This window comes from Ictidomys tridecemlineatus, chromosome 15 (assembly GCF_052094955.1).
Source record: "Ictidomys tridecemlineatus isolate mIctTri1 chromosome 15, mIctTri1.hap1, whole genome shotgun sequence".
Lineage (NCBI taxonomy): Eukaryota > Metazoa > Chordata > Mammalia > Rodentia > Sciuridae > Ictidomys > Ictidomys tridecemlineatus.
Genome location: NC_135491.1, coordinates 47,282,673 through 47,296,749, shown reverse-complemented (window position 1 = coordinate 47,296,749; position 14,077 = coordinate 47,282,673). Strand labels below are relative to the sequence as shown.

The 14,077-nt window shown below is 49.5% G+C and overlaps 1 protein-coding gene across 6 annotated transcripts in view; it reads right to left on the bottom strand.

Moving 5' to 3' along the window:
* The window catches only part of Zfhx3 (zinc finger homeobox 3), a 929,635-nt gene that overhangs the window by 218,434 nt on the left and 697,124 nt on the right, over positions 1 to 14,077 (bottom strand). The window contains exon 1 of one of the 6 annotated variants that reach the window (XM_078032603.1): positions 12,050 to 12,408. The exons of 4 other annotated variants lie outside the window; for them this stretch is intronic. The gene's annotated coding sequence lies outside the window, so the exon portion shown is untranslated. Of the gene's footprint in view, positions 1 to 12,049; positions 12,409 to 14,077 lie in introns of those variants that run through there. One more of the 6 variants, XM_078032608.1, reaches the window with a different exon arrangement.

Below are 14,077 nucleotides of genomic sequence, written 5' to 3'. Positions count from 1 at the left end.
GGAATTAGATACCTCCCTCCCTAAAAACCCCAATCCACACCCACTTCTCAGTTTACCAGGGGCACAAATCCTCCCAGCCTCCCAGAGAAGGCCCTCAGATAGGCAGAGGCTGGCAGGGTGCCCTGAGAACAGAACTGGCTAAGGAAAACCGTTCTTATCACATGCATTGACTAAGGAATGCTAAGATCAATGGCAAGAGACACCAGCACTGAGCCTGCTCTGAAGGGCGCATGCTCCACAGGACTCACAGTTGCTCTTCCTGCTAGAAGCCAGGCACAGTTCCCCTCACTATTTTCCTAGGAAGAGCGGTGATGTCAGCAGGACTTACGTCACCCAGCTTTGAGAAGTCTCTTCTTGGGTGAACAAGAGAAAAATATAACAGCATATGAACAACCTTAACAAAGACATTTTAAAAATAAATAAAAACACCTCTGGGGTGGAGCTCAGTGGTGGAGCATTTGCCTAGCATAAGCAAGCCCTGGGTTTGACCCCTGGCACTGAGGGAAAAAACAGACACAGACACACACACACACACACACACACACACACACACACACACACACACGGACTCCTCTCTTATCCTCACAGGCAAGGCTGCTTCTGATTTGTCCTTACCTACCTCCCTTTCTCCTCCTCCAACCAGAAGCCCATCAGCCCTAGACAAAGTGGCTTCTACCCCACAGCACCAAGACATCCACCTCTCCACCAGAAGGAGCAGCTCCCCCTCCTTCCCTCTGGTAACCACTGGAGCCTCCAGAAGGAAGTCCCCTCCAAGCCCCATGTCACACGGCCTGAGCCACCAGACGAAAGCCTGTGTGATGTCAGTACAGTGTGGAGTGAGGAAAGAACAGCCTCCCAGGGGAAGCGCCTGGGTTCAAGCCCCAATCCCCTGCCACAAACTAGAGGCCCACTGTGGACAGGTGGAAGGTCATGTCCTGGAGGCTCCATGCAGTCCTGTTCACCTGTGACGTCTGCAGGCAGCAATAAACACGACAACTCATGCAGAGGAGAGCCGGCTCCTAGCTGCCACCGTGGCTTTTTGCCTTGGGGACAGGTTTTCGAAGCCAGGTGAACATCTCCACCGCAGCCCACCTGCACATCAGGAAGCAGTTTACGAAACATCTGCCCACACCTGCATCGCTTTTCTGCCTCCTAACAATCCCGAGAGGAAGTGAGGGAAGCTGTGTGCAGACTCGACCTGCACCCTGAACCCCGGCAAATGGAAGCAACTGATGGCAGGGCACGATGGGTGAGTCAGCTCCATCTCCCCAATGCCTCCCGAGCCAGGGCACATCTTTTAGTCCATCCTGCCCTGTCCAGTCCAGGAGGTAGCCACCAGCCCTTTATGGCTTCAAAGCGTATGAAATGTGGCTAGAGCGAATTAAGATGTGGAAGTGGGAAATACACATAGGATTTCAAAGACTTGACACCAAAACAGGGCCATCCCATTAATAGTTTCCTTTATATTGATTCCATGTTTAAATGATAACATTTCAATTCCCCAGACTAAATAAAATACAATAAATTTAACTCTACCTGTTTAAACTTTTGAATGTGGCTCCTAGAAAACTTTAAATTACCCATGTGACTCACTCTGCATTTCTATTGGACAGTCCTGGTCTAGAACCCCTGCCTGCCTTTCAACTTCAGATCCAGGTGGGAGGAAGTGTTCCTGGTTATGAGTGGGACAGATTTTTCTTATCCACCTTGAACATTACCCTAATGGGCTGAAGAATCTTCATATCCCAATAACCCATCCCTAATTGCAAGTATGGTTTAGAAGAAGAGAAATGGCGGGGTCAGATGTGCCTTGAAGCCCAAGAGAATGGTGCAGCTCCTCTGAGATGTTATCAATGGCTTCTGAGCCCCATGCATGCCTCAAAACAATAATGGCAAGTTGTTTGTGGCGGTTTCATGGGAGGATTACCCGGGATAAGGCCTGCCTCCTACTCCAGCTTGATTTCTTAGTATCAAGAGCAGAGTGCTCCCTTTTAACTGCCCTTCCCCTAAAGCTTGCCCAGCGGGATCCTGGTGTGCGCAGGCGCGTGCACACACCCTGGAAGTGGGGAGGGAAGGGGGAGGGAGGCACGGACAACACAGATGCGGCCCCTTTCCTATTAGAAAGTGCCTATTCTACCACGAGGGATCACAAGGCCAGTCTCATTTCTCTATGTAAATGAACTTTTTAGCCACCTCCTCAAAGAAGAAAAGCTGCACAGATGCGTTAGGCCCATCCTGGGGCACACAATTACAGCCATTTGCATTCCTCCAGCAGCAGGATTAGCACAGGAATGTGCTCTGCAGCTTTGTGGGGGGAAAAGGAGTTTAGGAAGAAGGGGGGGGGTTCTCCCTGGTTGGTCCACCCAAAGCGCTGAGACACTTCCACGTCTAGGAGTCAAAAAAGTGGAAACAACTCCTGCTCGGGCTTTCTGAAGAGGGGGAAGCTGAGAGGCCTGGGGTGGGGTGGGGGGAGAGGCAGAGGAGGATGAAAAGCGGAGGGGGAGGGGCCGTAGGAGGGAGGGGGAGGGGGAGGGGGACTGCGTGTATTAGGGGAACTGCCCCTCCTGGTGCTTTGATCCCCTCTGTCAGTCAGTCCTCGTCGCTAGGAGAAACCAACTTCTCTCCTTGGGTTAATCAAAACCAAATTACTCAGGAATGTGGCAGGACAGGTCTGAGCTTCCAGGTCCCTTTGTCTTTGAGGATTTAAAATGAAAAAATAAATTTTTTAAAAGCAGATGGCTGTGGCTTAGGGAATAGATGAAGTGAAGGGTCTGAAGGAACTCACAGCCACATCCCCTGCCCTAAAATAAATAGATACATAAATAAATAAATAAAAAGACACACAAACTTCCTCTTCCAAGCCATCCACCAAGAAGTTATGTCTGTAGATTAAATCCAAAGATCAGAATCACTTTTCCATTTATCCTTATTGCCCACCCCCCCCCCGCCACAGACAAAAGGCCCCCCAAACGGTACCTTGTCAAACTAGAAATAAGAAACATTGCAAGATTTGAGCAACACCCAATCGCCACAATCTGATTGTTAGAAGCAAAGTACACACAAGCTCAAGAACGTGCCACTTTTTCCAAAAAAAAAAGTTTTTTCAGTTCCTCCTTAGGAATACTGGGTTGGGGAAGAAGATATCCAGTCACTGTTCATCCAAAGTCCATGTTGACTTGGTCATGTTAGATCCCAGGGACCATGAAGGCAGCTGTGCTAGATGGCTCAGTCTAGGGATGAAAGACTCCATGGGTGCCAGGAAATACCACTGCTTATCTGTTGTCCAGATAAAGTGGGAACTCACCATCCAAAGCTAAGCTGTGGACCAGGCCAGTGTGCTGAGCATACTGGACAGCCCAGAGACAAAGTTTCAGTAAGTCGCCAGGCAAGAGGAAAAGGCTGACCTCAGAGATGAAAGAAACCTAGGGCCTGGAGCTTTATGAATTCCTCCACACCTCTGCCCCGGCTCACATTCTTGGCAAGCTGGTGGCACCGTACAAGATGGGGGCCTATACCCCAGGCCCCTGGAAACTCCAGAATGCAACACCCTTGTGCACATTATCACTGGGGACAGGGAGAAGCCATATGTCCCAAGGTATTCAGTAGCAGAAATACAACATCTTTCTATATCATAAAATGCTGTTATGCTTCACTAACAAAACCTGATCCCCCCCCCAAAAAAAAAGAAGATAAAATAAACAAACAGAGCACCACCAGTTAAGTTTCAGAGCCTGGACTCAATAGATAAAGTGAGGCCGACACACAGCCTGACTACCAGCTGGCCATAAATTGTAACTGGCCCCAGGCATGCGGTTATCTGGGAGGTTGCACTAAAGTAACTTTTAAAATACTCTTCACCTTATCTGTAGGCTCAGTCAAACACACACATACATCACCCTCTTAGATCTCGGCCATTAGTATTCCATTTAGACTTTCCAAAACAAGGTCATCCCAGTAGTCCCTTCCCCTATTTCCGGCCACAGCTGTGGACTTTCACCCCCTTGTCCAACAAAAGGGACCTTGTATACAAAATTAACCCAGACCATTAGTCTGTGCAGTGTGAGAGAGTATGCTGAGCCCTCAGAACATTTACCCTCCTGCCAGGCCCAGCCCAGGGTGCTGCCCAGAGGGCCTCCCCCACAGAGGCGGGGGAGCTTCCCCAGAGATTAGTGGCCCAGCTCCTCAGGCCTCAGCTCCATTCCACAGCTGCGCAGCCAAGGTCCTACCATTCAGAGAATAAACACAGCACTCCTTTTAGAGAGAGAGAGGGACTGGGCTGTAGCTCAGGGGCAGGGCACTTGCCTAGCGTGTGTGAAGCAAACAGTAACTTATCAGAGGGGTCAAATCACAAACTCAGAGGCTGCTCAGCTCAGACGCACAGGCTCAGAGGCTGCAGTGAGTATGTCTAACCTGGAGGAGGGCTGGGAACCTGCCATCTTGTCATCCAGAAGAAACAAACGCAGCCTCTGTCCCAGTGGTTCTCAACTAGGAACCACTAAGGGGGGTTTCACCTCCCAACAATTAATTCCTAGAGACAGTTCTGATTGTCCTGGGGGGGGGGAGGGGCTGCTGGCATCAAGGGGGGAGGAGCCCATGATAATACATGATAATACACTAACACACAGGCCCACGCCACTCCCAAGTGTCAACAGTCCAGAATATCCCGGAAACTAGGTCGGAGGTCCACTCAAATTTCCAGAAAGGGGGCAGGGAACATCCCTCTGTAAAATGGCTCCGCTCCAGGGCTCAGAATTGGTAATGAGATTTAGTGGTCTAAATGACGTGAGAAATGAAAAAAATATATATATTACTTTGAAACTCTCATCACTTTTGCACAAGATTGGGGACTGAGTGTCAAGGATGGATACATCTGGGCAGCTCTGCTCTTCAAGGTAGCTGGTAGGAGTGGGGTCTGAAGCTCTGGGTGACATGAGCTAGGCTCGCCTGCACGTGAGGGCCACCTCTTAACGGAGGCTTGGAGTCAGGCAGTCACCGACTTGCCACGTTCACCACGCCTGACCACACGGCCAGACCCAGGTTCCTGGGACAGGCAGCAGAAATGTACAGGAGCTGAGACTGGGCCTGCAGGTACAAGGAGGGGACAGGGCCACAGACGGAGGAGGAGGCAAGGACTGTGGAGCGGCAGGGCTGATGAGAACAGGCCAGCAGACTGGGCGGCCATGCAGGAGGGGTGGGGGGAGGCACATGATAATTAACTCAGCAAGTTGATAGTATTTGCATATAAATGCCTCCACAAATCACTACAAACAAGCCAGGACAAGTCAGGCCTATTAGCATATACAAGCTAGCCCCGGAAGGCCTCTCTAGGTGGGTCATTGAGTGGGCTGCTCACTTAGAAGGCCGCCTGCCAGCCTGGGTGGTGGGGGGCAGGCGAGTGTCGCTGGGGAGGTTGGGGACACTGTATCTATTACAGCCCCTTGCATGGCATAGGAACAGTCGCAGGATGTGAAAGAGTTGGCTGTAGTCTCAGCCCAGAGAAGGAAGAGCGGACGAAATGCTGGCCCTTTTGGTTTATTTCTAACAGGGTATTGGGAAAAGACAGGGGCCCTAAGCAGGAACAAAATAAAAGGGGAAAGGATGTGAGATGGGAACTAACTTTAATGAAAAGGCTACTCAATGCACTAAGTAGCTTAAGGTGAAGCCCTGTTTTGCATAAGAAATGAGCAAGGCTCAGAGAAGTTAAGTGATTGGCCTAAAGTCACAGAGCTTAGGCCACAGCAGTGCTGAACCTCTCTCACCCATGGCCTCAGCAGAGGAGTAAGACAGAGCAGAGTGATGTACAGAGGCCCCCCTTTCCTAAGAGGGGGTTCTTCTGCTTCATCTCTGCCTCTCCCATGAAACTACGAACACAGCACTGGAATGATTTCATATCTAAAACCAAAGAGGAAGGCCACACCTCCCTCTGGTCAAACACCCAGGAATTTGTACCTGGATTTCTGCGATCCCCTTTCTCCACTGTCTAGACAATCCTTAGTTTCCCCAGTAAAGGCAAAATAAGTTGACAGTCTTTCCTAACAGGTGTAAAAGTTCTCTGCTTTCCCCAAAGATACCCATGAGCATCCTTTGAAAAAGGCATGGGGCAGGGGAACCCTACGATTTTCAACTGTCCTTTCTTTGCTGGGAACTACATTTTAAAAGTGAGTCCAGTACTACGCTGTGAAAGAGTGAGCCATGTAGGCCCATGCACACAGACAGGTGCCCAGACTGAAAGTCCTCCTGAATGCCTGGCCATAGTTCCAGACCACATAAAGTGACACCCTTGGAGACCCCGGCAGAACAGAGATGGTATTTTAAAAGCCCTCACTTTAGGAGTGACATCAGCCTCCTGACACCCAAGCTGAAATCCGGGGGCCTCTCTGCTTTACGTGTCCAAAAGTTGACTCGACATTTTAACAAGGATGCAGATATTCCACAGAGAGTGGAGCTACAGGGAAAGCAGAAACCACTCCCCCACCAGCCAAATGTACATTAAGAACCAAGGCCCTGAGCCAAAGAGCATTTTAGGAAACAGGTCCTGGATTGGTGGAAGACACTTGCATTGTTTCTTGAGCAGTTAAGAAAAACTGTTTAAAAAAAAGTTGCTGAGAGGCAGGAAAAAAAAAAAAAAAAAAGAAGCGCCCACACATGCTTTTCCACGTATTTCCACTGGACAAAGTTGTCAGGAAGAGAAAAGTTGTCCAAAATAGGCCACTCAGAGTCCGTCAGTGTGGGAAGCAAGTAAGTTCATGTCTACACATATATTCTTTTTATAGACTTTCAGATTCTTGAGAAAAAGAGCTTTTTAGACACTGAAGGGAGACTTCTATATTTGAACAGGTTCTTATAGGACTGTGGGGGGGGGCTGCAGGACTGACATCAAATACCTAATTAAGCCCCTTGGTCTTTTCTACACTCAGATGATCTCACTCCACTTGGACCAGAAGATTCAAATGAGAAGACACGGGATCACCTCTGAACTGGAATGTCAATGCTGAAATGCAGCATCTAGGACAGACACCTGTACAGGGGACGGTTTGTCCAAAATCTAAATCAGCTTGAGAAGAATTTGTCCACAGTCACCTTCCTGGATGGGGTCAGCAACTATCAAGAAATAAGCAAAACTCTTCTTCCTCCCTGCAGGAAAACAGTTCGGGCTTTAAGAAGAATCCTTCCTACCCATTAAGAAGCCTATACATCCCCCCTCCCAGCCTGCCTGTCCCCAGTACAGTCAACCCTGCAAAGCCCCCCAGGTACTCTACTCTTTCACACCCCTCCCTGGCTCCCAGTGTACAAAGAGCAGTCACCAACTCCTATCTCCAGAAGCATGGGGGCAGGGGTCTCATTCCCAGATCAAAGGTTTGTGGCCGAAATCACTTTCAGGACAGTGCGTGAAATCAGCAGCAGATGAAAATTCCACCGTCTTTTCACACAGCCCAGAGGAGCCAGTCTGCCCGGTTCCACCAGAGTCCCCTTGCAGATGACTGAAGATACTTCACAAGTTCCTAACTGTTGCCCCCAAAGACCTAGCTCCGATTAAATTCAAGATAAACATTCAAGAGAGCCTTTAGGGCTACAGTGGGATTCACTTCCTCCCCCAAATTAAGCAGGACAGGAGGGGAGAGGGACCCCTGCTCTTCTCCATCTTCTCAGAGGGATTGGATCGATTCAGTCCTGAATCCACAGCCACAAGGAGCAAGAGTAGGCAGGGCAGTCCCACCTGCCTCCCTTCCCTGGAAGCCTTAGACCTGACTCCAGGGAGGGGAGAGGATGGGAAAATCTTAGAGACAGTATATGTGTTAACACCAAAGTTCAAAGAGTGGGCAGCTGAGCCACCTAAGGCCTCCCCCAGTACAGGCAGGCTCAGGCCCCTCTGGAGAGGTACACACCAAACCTCCCCCAAACACACTAATCCTCCTGTTGACAAGCCCACATGGAAAGGAAGAAGGGCTTGCCCAAAAGACAGGTACAGCCCAGGCATTTCCCTAAGGGGCCCTGCTTGGGGTTAAAACCAACAAAACAGAAGTCCTGCTAAGAAATGGAGCCCAATTTACCCCTAGGCAAACTTTCTACATCTCCTTTCCTGTTTTTATTTGCATGCTTAGCCTTACAAAAGCCAGAAAACTCTAGGAATTAAGGGTGAAAGAAAGGCAGACACATCAAAGAAAAAAGACCTCAAATGTTACAAATAAGTAGCCAAGGCAACTTCCTTGGGCAAAGAACTCTCTAGAAACACACCTGTCACAGCTAGACTACTACTGGCTTGCTCTTACTACCCTGTCCCCTGAACCAAAGAATAAAAATCAGAAAGAAAAAAAAAATTCCAGTTGTGTCACTGCTTCTGAAACATCAGCACAATGCTGCTGTCAATCATAGCTAAGCCTTGCTTTCCTTCAGTCCCAAGTTCCTATCCATATAGGAGTCATTTACCATATTAGCCAAAAAAAAAATTTTTTTAAGCCCTCTAACATCTGATTGTCACTTCCCACATGTTCAAAGAGAACAGTCTGGCAGCCAACTTTAAATCATATAGAAAACAAATCCGACAGTTGTTGATTTGGTAGTTTTTCTCCTTAATCTGGATTTTGAAAGCGGCTTGCCAATGAGCCAAGATTTCTGCCTGGGTCTCTCCCTCGGGGCAGTTTGATGCAATCTTAGCTTCTGTGTGTTTGTTTCTCAATTTGAGTGGCCCAAGGACGCAGGACACTGTGCTTTTGGACAGAATAAGCGCCCTTAGGATCTGATTAAGACTAGCTCCTGCAAAGGAATTCCCTTTCCTGGATTCTATTAGAACTGGTTTTCCATTTCCCCAACCACAGTCTTTAACTCAGGCAGAGGATGGTGATTCTAAGTTATGCTGTGATTTCTAACAATAACCATTACACCAAATTCTCATCCCAGAGCATTTGGATAACCCTATGAAGTTCACTGTAATGGAATCTGCCTTCCTGTTGTGTTTTTATGGTAACGCCCCCATCCTGGTTAATTACACCAGCCTTGGGAACCAGAGCAGGCCAACAGGCCCAAACATTGGAGAAATAGGCCTGGCTAACTGCATGCAACCATTTTAATAGCAAATGAAAGTATAAACCACAGCATGTATTGTACCTCTTAAGGTGGCTTCTGTTAAGCATCAGGTGCATCGTCCCTATAGAGCTGGCAAGCATTGGGATGGAGCTTGCTGGGGCTGCTTCAGGCCAGGATCACCACTGCCCACCCCCCAAGTCAAGGCTAGATCCCTTGGGTTGAAAAGCAAACTAGTTACTCTTCAAAGGTGCCTATAAAGACAACGCATTTTCTTTGCCATCAAGTAATAGGAACAATACCCCATACTTTTATAAAAAGTTGCTTAGTAGCTTTAAATGTTTGTTTTTAAGGTGATACCTTTGCAACTTTGTAATAAAAATAATTTCCTAAGTAAAAGTCTGCTTTGGGCCCTCAAGCATTTCTAGGTTCTTACACTAACACTTCAGAAGCCCCAAAGCCCTAAGATACACTAAAAAGGAACACCACCACATGGTGACAATAAAGACATGTTTCCCCATACGCCACATGTGACCAGCACTAAAAAAAACTAAGCCAAATCACCACCAGCCCCAGATGATACTTTCCCAGCAGTCTGCAATCACAGATTTATTCTAATGAACTACCCACCTCTGGGTCACCCAAGGTGCACCCACCCTGTCCCGAGAGCACCTAGGAGCTCATTTAACGTCATGATGATGAAAACTGAAATCTTGTTTATTTTAGCTCCTTGCCACCGGGCAGTCCAATTGGCACTGAGTTTACACAGCAGTTAAATACAATCCCAAAGCTGCAAGAAGTCAGGCACTTCGCTGCCGGGTTGGGATGCCTGCTGGGAGTACCATTTTATTTGGGCCCCCTTCTACCCTCCCCAAGTATTCATTTAAGCAAATAAAAGACAGGAGGAAAGAAATCAAAATTAAAGTTTCAGGTGGTTGCAGAAGCAGCTAAGGTTTATTTTGTCCTGGAATAGTTAGCAAGTGTTTCTCAATGCCTCCCTGTCAATCAAAACTGTCTTCAGGAGAAATGGAAAACAGTAGCTCTACCTCATAGAAAGTGTAGCCATTTAGGGGAATAAAAGAGTTGGGAAAGGGAAATGACCCATGTCATAAAGACAGAAGGTCTCCAAGTCACTTACTTTCTTGCGATTCCAAAAGGACTGTTTTTTAAAGTAGAAAAATGCTTGCTTCTGCCTCTGCCCCATGTTGTTAAATAACACTTGTGAAATTAAATAAAAGACCAAGTGTGACCCCAGCCCACTCTGAGAGGCACTTTACTTGCTTTCTGAAAACTATGCTGGAAACCAAATGCAGACAATTTCCTTAGTCCTGTAATTTAAGCAAGGCAGAGAGGGAAAGTTGCTCTTGGCCTTCATGGCTCCACATCCTCTGAAAGGGCGCCTTCAGGGTCCCCTTGAAACAGAAGGAACACAAATACAGATGTGCAAACACCCAAGTATGTACCTCTCTCCAAAGACCCCATTCTCAAAACCCTCAAATGATTGAGAACCGTCGTCTCCTGATTCCCCTCACACCCTACCTCTGTTCCCGGTTTCTCACGTTTGGGTAATAAGAAGATTCAGAATCTCAGGTGGCCAGTGGCTGTTCTGATAACAAGAAACAGGCCCACGTTCCCAGCCGCAGCCTTTCTCGATCAGGTTACCTTGGAAGGTGTATGTTTTCCTATCAAATGCAGGCTCCAGTCTCAGCCACAGCTCCTGGGCTTCCCCCTCCAGCCCAACCCACTAGAACTCGTGATTTTTAGGGTTTCCCTTGAAACCTATCCAGAAACCACAGTCATTAAAAGAACATGAAGGTTTGACACCTCCTGAATTTAGGAATGAGGGGACTCCGGGGGCCAACTCTACAAACTTGCACCTGCTGCTTGATGGCAAAGAAACAAGAGTTTCCCCAGCTAGGGTGAGCTTTAAATTATACTCTATTTATTTAGTGGCTTGTCTCCAAGGATCTCAAAGCATGAGATGAAATAAGATGACGTGTAACTTTCTCACTATCTACCTTCAAGGCTTAAGTTTGCTTTCCTTGCTTTGCTTTGATGTGTTTCCCTGTGCAGGCCCCAGCCTGAAGGACAGGCCTTCCCTCTGAGCCCAGGTGGGGCTTCAGTCCTCTCTGAGGCTGTCAGTGGCCTGTTAAATGACACAAATAGAGGGTGGGGAGAGGGATGATCCTCCTGGATTCACCTGTTCATGGGTGTCCTTTAAACCAGTTTAACACACTGTATAGGCAATTCCCTCTCCGGATGCACCATGCACAGGGTTGGGGTCTTTGCCCTCCAGGTGCTTCCCCATCCTAAATAGGTATATCCAAAGCAGAAAGGACCATTTTCTAGAAGGAGCATTTCCCTCTGACTCTACGAACATTACTTTTTTTTTTTCTGCCACCGACCTAAACTTGGGCATTCCTCTTCCTTTAACAGGACAAAAATCTTAGCTCTCCCTTCACACACACACCCTCCCCCAAGAAATAAATGCTGCTCTGGTTTTTCCAGAGTGAGAACAAACTAAAATTAGAGGGTGGACAAGATGATCTCCAAAGGTGCCCTCCAGCTCCGACACTCTGATTCCCCCTTTAATTACTCCACAACAGGCACATTCTTCACATTGTTTCAAACTGACCAGCGACTTCTCTGGGGCTGAAAGGGGTGCATTTTTAGGCAAAGGAACCCAAACTTCTAAATGGCACCAGCAGCACAATTATTTCAGAAGGAAGGAACTAATCCCAAAGCAGAATAAAAAGACTGAGAGGCAGGGGAGGGAAGAGGGGCGGGAGGGAAAGAGGGGAGGGAAGGAAAGAGGAAGGACTGCACTCTGTGCCCAGTAGAATTTAGACGCTCCCACCCCAGGTAGGTTACAACTGGAGTCTAGGAGTTCAAGTGCATCCAGCCTGCCCTTCCCCCACATGCCCCAAGAGAATGGGAAGTTCAGCCAAGACTCGCGGCACCTGCCTGCAGCGCTAGGCCGGCTGCGCGAACCCACGGGCAGGCGGCGGGGGAGGGCGGCGGCACTCACCTGGCACACAAAGCCTCCGCACACCTCCGGAGGGAGGAGGCACTCGCAGGTCCGGGGGCCGCGCCGGTGTGCGCGACAATGGGAAATTCCAGCGGCACCAGAGCCCCGAACTTACCCACCCCAGGCGGCATTCTCCCCACCTCCCGCTGGCCCCGGGGCTCCGAGGTGGCGCTGGCTGGAAGCAGGGGCGCCGCAGGCAGGGGAGGGGGGCTCATGGTGGCGGCCGGCCGGTGCCCGGGAGGGAGGTCCCCGGGGCGAGGCGGGGATTCACCCACGGGGCGCGGCGCTCGCGTCCCCGTCCCTGGCCTGCCCGCCGCCTCCGCGCTGCCCGCCCGCCCGCCCGGAATCGCTTTATGTAAATGAAGCTCAACTCGCAGTTTGCAGCGCGCACCGCCCGGGGAAGGGGGGCGGGCGGGGCGGGGGGCCTTCGGGGATCCACATTACACAGCAACAAAGCGGAAGGTTAATTTGAAACTCACAGCCCCGCCGCCGCCAGGCTCCCCGGGCAAAGCCTGACATCTACAGTCCTGCCGGACGCAGGCCGGGCTGCTTGCGGTGGCCGCGCCCGCCTGCGGGGACCCGGGGACACACACAGGCGCTGGAGGCCCGGGCTGTCGGCCGCGCTCGCTCCGGGCTCCGGCCTCAGGGCAGGCCGGGGCGCACCCGCTCCTCGCCTGGGGACAGGGGCTCTGGTGTCTCGGCCTGCGCTGCCCCGGGAACCAGCCCGGCGGGAACAAAGCCCCGTCCTCCCGGAGGCACTGACCCCTCGCTCGTCAAAAGTCAGGGGCCGGCCTGGAATCGGACGAGAAGAAAGGGACGTGCCCTCGGCCACAAAAAGCAGCCTGGGGCCTCCGAACCGAAGCCATCGGTCTCTGGGCCCTGTCCACGTCAGAGCCAGGCCACTCTAGCATGGGGACATTAGCCAATGTGGACAGGAATTTATTTGAAACACACACCCATCCTATTAACTGCTTTACAGAACACTTCTGTTTTTCAGCTGCAGAAACTTATAAAAACATCCCTGGCTCTCCATTGAGAGTTTAAGGATAGTTTTTGAACCTCAAGGAGAAAAGAAAACGAGAGTGCTAGGAAAAGAGGAAGAAAAGAAGTGACAAGGAAAAGGAGCTGCAGTTGACCATTACATGCTTTAAGGAGACTCCCCTTATAAAGCCACGTTATTTCAGAGACACAGAGATCATGCCCTTCCCAGGGAGATTCTGCCACCAGGGTCAAAGTAATGCAGACATCCCAGTTGGTCAAAGCAACTGCTGGACACTTTTCTATCTCCCCAAAGTCACCTTTTCCATTCTGATATGCAAAGGCAGCTCTTCAGAAATCTCCACCGGAAGTCCCCTATCCTCCCCATCAGAATCCCACCCTCCGTCTGAATCCACTCTGGATTCTCTCAGCACAGAAAAAAGACACCTGCTTTTTCCCTTTCTGAAAACCACCCACCCAGGCTGGCGTTACAGCCTGGAGAGTCTCTTCCTACTGCACAATAATGAACCATGCAAGTGTTAGAAATATAATAAGCTCACCAGGCGAAGAGCAGGATGTATGGAATCGTATTAGCTTTACCCACACACTAACAGGGAGGAAAAGGGATGCTTGTCTGGTGAACACCAAGTCCTTGTGCAGAAGGCATTTTGTGCAACATAATTCAGGTTCAAATTATGTAAATAACCTGTTGGGTACAGACAACCAACCCCTCTAATGCTTTAGTCCAGAAGAGAGACTGAAAAAAAAAATTTTTTTTTTTTTCCTGCTAGGGCCCTGGGAGAAAAAAAAGACTGCCTCTAGGGAATCATGTCCGATTAGGGACAAAGGAGGGCACAAGCCAAATTCAGTCACACGTGAGGGAGCAGGGATGGAGTGGGGGAGTGGAGGGCCAAAAAGGAAAGTGGAGGAGGAAGAGGATTTTATAAACCAGAGTATGGTCAGTGCAGAGCTGTTTGCAGACTGCCCCGACCTCGGGCCTAAGAACAGGTGGTGTTTTCAAAACACACAGTTATTTATATGTTAGCCACA